Below are 5466 nucleotides of genomic sequence, written 5' to 3'. Positions count from 1 at the left end.
AACATGTAGAAGCAATGCATATCCAGTTTACAAACAGCACCTATGCCGTGTTACCTCACCCTCGATCGTACCTCCAATCAGTATCACTCCAGAATCACACGCTTTCCAGATATAAAACTGGAGAGACGTTCGTAAAAAATGGTAACAACACTGTATTACCCATATAATGAGGCAAATGCTTTTAAAATAATGAAGCAGAACAGTTAAACAGACAGTTGTTTACCAAAGACATGTCAAACGATGGAATTTCATATCTCCCTGTACAAATAGTGCTCAGAAAGGATATTCACTAACAAAAATAACAGAATTTATTCTATACATTGTCTTCTACTTCCCTATATAAATGGTTTCCGGAAATTTAAAATTTAAAACGTCGTTTTTCATTCCGAATTTTTTTGACCATTTATGCTATACGACACAGTCGTTTAATCCTTGTGGATATACTACGACAGTTAGTACCGTCAGTTCACAACGTAAGGCTTCTGTCGTCCCACATCCATATTACTTGCTGGGTAGAAGAACTGATGGCTGTAGGGCTTCTGCAAACCTTAGGATGAACTTTAACTTCTTTGGTTCATATGGATACAAAGCGCGGCAGCCCGCGCTGGTATTCTGATGCTGAACGAAAATTTCGGTGCTGCGTGCCGCCTGTAAAAGCCGATTACAAATGTCAGTCAGACGAAGGCAACTGCTGTTCATTCCAGTCGCTACTTTTGAAAGTAACAGAATGTTTGTTGAATTTTCCTGCCTTGCAGAAGACCTCTCTTTCTGAAAAAAGAAATGAATGTAACCCTTTACACGAGCAGCCGTCAGTTCAGCTCACGTTCGCTGCCCACCTCGGTATTTACTAGTTGCGTCGTGTGCCGAAAGAAGAAGTGCAGTAGTGAGCACACGAACGAATAACAAACAACAGGAGTATTTGCGTAGGTTCTCGAATTTGGTAAACCATGTAGAACTTCAAATGTTCTTGTCTTCACCCAACACACAGGTGAAAGGCTTGCTATTGTACGATAAAATCCGAGAATAAAATGGCAAGTGATGAAACAGCTTGTAACAAACTTTGGTTGTTGGTTTGATGCAACTCACCACGCTAGTCTAGTCTTCGCATCTGCATGAATACCGCCGCTTACAGGCACTTGAACCCACTTAACTGCATTACTGCATTCATTGGTCAATCTCTCTCTCTCTCTCTCTCTCTCTCTCTACAACTTTTTACCCGACTCGCTCTCTTCATTATCAAACGGGCAATTCTTAGATGCTTCAGAATGCGTCTCATCAAACGATACCTACTTTTACTCAAGCTGTGTCATAAATTTTCATTTTCCCGAGGTCACTTCAGTAAATCCTTATTAGCTATTCGATGTACCCACCGTATCTTCAGCATTATTTTGTACGATTACATTTAGAAAATTTCTACTTTCATCTTAACTGTTCATTGTCCACGTTCCACTTCCATATAAGGCTACACCTCAAACACTTTGAGACAAGACTTCTAGACCGTAAAATTTATATTCTATGGTAACAACTATCTCTTTTTTAGACTATATTTTTCTTGGCATTGCCAGTCAGCTTTTATATCCTTATTTTTGGGTTATCGTCAGTTACTTTGCTGCCAAAATAGCAATACCGATCTACTACTTTTAATGCCCTCATTTTCGGCCATCGTCAGTTACTTTGCTGCCAGAATAGCAATACTCATCTACTACTTTTAATGCCCTCATATACAGTCAATACTGTTTATAGCGACATCGCTTTTAACGGCGCATTGGATATAACAGCGAAATCTAACGGTCCCGTCTAAATCCTATGTAAACGCTGTATTTAACAAATCGCATAGTTCGACATAGCTTTTTGCCTTTTCTAGTATGAAACGACGTATTTTTTCCTACACTTTCGGAAAAATACGTCGGCTATAACATCCACTGTCCATTTTTTTTATTACGTGTTTGTGGATTACTAACAATGTAAAGCTTATTTTCAAACTCTTTTTTTTTTTGCAGATTGTTGCTTTCATTACGCACATTTTAAATGCAAAAAGCAAAGAAACCTAACTGACTATCCTAAGAAGGACCGTATACTATACAATCCGTTACTGTGATGGGTTTTAATGTTACAGCAACTGGTTGAAGAACTACGCAACACTGTTTTTGCTGTTCTCTTAGAATTATAGAAAATTAAATTCTAATATGTGCAATTTTTTCAGAGTACTGAAGTGGAATAACAGTGTATCCGTTATTGATATTTTGTGGTTATGTGTGTTAGATATTTTCAGTAACTTAGGTGGGCCTACTCTGTATCATATTTATACAAAATTTTAAAAGGAATAATGGGAGAAAGTGGAGGTCTTTGTGCAATTTATGTATAGAACACTGTCTTTTCATTTTCCTGTTGCTAATTAATTTTTGTAATACAGGAACTGGAACGAAATTGTGTCGTTCAAGACTATTATCGTACCAGTACTTACATTAAGTTAAACATGCCGACCGTTTTATCTCTTTCATTGTCCAAGACCGTGTTCGATATTACTGAAAAATTTACATTGTTGCAACTTCTTTCTTCACTTATTAAAGGTTTACACATTTTTCTGGCATTTCAATGCTCTATGTACTGTATAAAAATAAGAAGTAATTCTTTTCAGTCCGCCTCAACTAATATTATATTGTAAAAACAGTAAGGCTTCGACTGAAATTCGCTCAGCATCGCTTGATTCATTTCGAATATATTCGTTTGTTCTTTCTTGTTATATCGACCTTCAAATGAATTAATATCATCGAATTTTAACTGTTTGTTTTCACTTTTCGTATGTAAGTGTTAATTTCGGATTACAGTTTAGTTGGTTTTGGATGATATCTGTTTCTCATAGTTCCAGTATCTTGGACAGTTGAGTCTGAGATTTCATCGTAAAGCCAAAGCAGCCATAAACGCAAGTACCCACACGTACTTGGATGGGTGAACGTCCGGTGACAAACCGGATGCTGTTGGCTCAATGACAGGCAAGTCACGGAAGTGGCATCCAATTGAAAGATTTGCACCTGGCCGTGGTGCCACACTGCCTTTTTCTTATACCCTCATTCTTATTCGTGGAGTGCACAGCATTTTATACATTTTACTATGTGGTTTCGGAACGTTCATACACATCAGAGTTATTCCAAAAGTTTAGTTTACTTAATAAAACATCGTGTTTCAACAGACGTCGCCATTACAGCGAGTGTCATTTTCAAGTAGTCATTGCAGGAGTACGTGTGATTACCGAGGAGAGGATGAGGTCGAACATATTTCTCGTTTCATATTTACCGTGAAATACCCTATTTCCACATACTGCGGCGCACTCAGTTTGTTATATGAACGCGCGGTGTCTGTTCTTATGGACATTTCAGAAAGAAAAGATACGACACTTTCATATAGCTGTTTCGTCTAGATGGGGAATGGATCCACTTTCTTCAGAGCGGATACACTGGTACGTCCGACCTCCAGCGGGAAAGCAGCATGGGGGGCACAGGCGGGAACTTCGGACAGGTGGCGCTCGGTGGGAATGTGGATCGGCCGCAGGGTGTGCCGTGATGCCCGTGCAGCGCGCTGTCCACTGTGACCGGGTAGCGCAAGTAGTTAACGCACCTACTTTAGTAAGCGACGACATCTTCAGCGAAACATTCACTCGCCTAGAACATAAACGTTTGGCACTAAGCAACCAGCCAATGGCCTTGCCACAGTGGTAACACCGATTGCCATCAGATCACCGAAGTTAAGCACTGTCGGGCTCGTCTAGCGCGTGGATGGGTGACCATCCGGTTTGCCGAGCGCTGTTGGCAAGCGGGGTGCACTCAGCCCTTGTGAGGAAACTGAGGAGTGATTGAGAAGTGGCGGCTCCGGTCTCCTAAACTGACATACGGCCGGGAGAGCAGCGTGTTGACCACATGCTCCTCCATATCCGCATCCAGTGACGCCTGTGGGCTGAGGGTGACACGGCGGCCGGTCGGTGCCGTTAGGCCTTCATGACCTGTTCGGCCAGAGTTGTATAAACAACCAGGTTTTAGTACAACTTGGGATGGAAGCACCACAAAAAGATGCTATTAGCGTACTAAACTTCGAAAGAAAAGAAGCTACAACATCAACGAACTACTTCACTACATTGCTCACAACTAACCACACCTCAATGACAATCAAATGGAAATTTACAACGTTATCACGGCCAGATGGTCGACAACACTGGCGGAAATATTTATTTCGACGCACCAGCTGGCACCGGGAAAACGTTTCTAATATATCCGTTGCTCGCGGAAGTACGTGCTAAACAACACATCACACTTGGACTGGCATCATCCGGCACTCGTGGTCACACTTATGGAAGGAGAACTACCTACCCATTCCGCCCTACGCCGTTGAGTAAAGCCGAAGAACATTTCTGAAGTGACGGAATGAGCTCTGCTCACACTCTCAGGACATTTTCGACAAATACCTCCAATTACACCCAATTCAACACTGCATGCATAAAAAAAATCAGATCTCTGTCCACACATACACAAATACTGCGACTAACAAAAAAATGACAGTTGAACTATCGAAAGACGAAATAAGAACACATTTCGCTCAACAACATTTACAAATAGGCGATGGCGCTTGTCCTACTGACCAGTCGACCTGCCTCATTAAACTCAACAGTGATTTCTGCAACATAGCCACTCGTGAGGACGAACTCAAGGACCAAATTTATGCACACATTGTTCACAACAATACCAGTCCGGACTGGCTATTTAAAAGAGCAATTTCGACAGCAAAGAATAATGTTGTCGACGACATCAACATTAATATTCAAACGAAAATTTCCAGTGATGAGAGAATATACAGATGTATCGATACGACGGTAAACGTTGAAGAAAGTGTGAATTTCCTACAGAATTTCTTAGTTCTTTGCAAGAACTAGAAATGCTATTACGCTGCCTCAGACTTAAAACTGACTCTCCGATCATACTATTCAGAAATATCAACTTCCCAAAATATGTAATGGAACAAAGATGATGGTCTAACAGCTATAGAATAACGTCATCGAAGCCGAACTTATGACGAAACCACAATGGACACACACTATTTATCCCAAGAATACTACTGATCTCTACTGAACTGCCACTACTATTTAAAAGACTGGAAATTCCAATAAAATTATCCTACAATTTTACAAGTAACGGACAGCAAGAACAAACAAAAGTATTGCGCTATCAACCGCAAAGACTCCTGCTTCTCGCACAGTCAACTCTATACAGCTTCCTCTAGAGTAGGAAATTGGAAAAATTTGTACATATATACCCCAGAAAACAAAATTAAAAATGATGTTTATGAACAGGTATTGTAAATAGTCACAATATATTTTCAATAAAAGATTTCTACACTTTATGCTTTAACAAGTATTATAAATCGTTACAATACGTTTTCAATATTTTTTTCTCTCTTCAACTTTAATCCTTAATTTCG

Source organism: Schistocerca piceifrons, chromosome 1 (assembly GCF_021461385.2).
Source record: "Schistocerca piceifrons isolate TAMUIC-IGC-003096 chromosome 1, iqSchPice1.1, whole genome shotgun sequence".
Lineage (NCBI taxonomy): Eukaryota > Metazoa > Arthropoda > Insecta > Orthoptera > Acrididae > Schistocerca > Schistocerca piceifrons.
Note: the sequence above shows the minus strand (reverse complement) of the source record.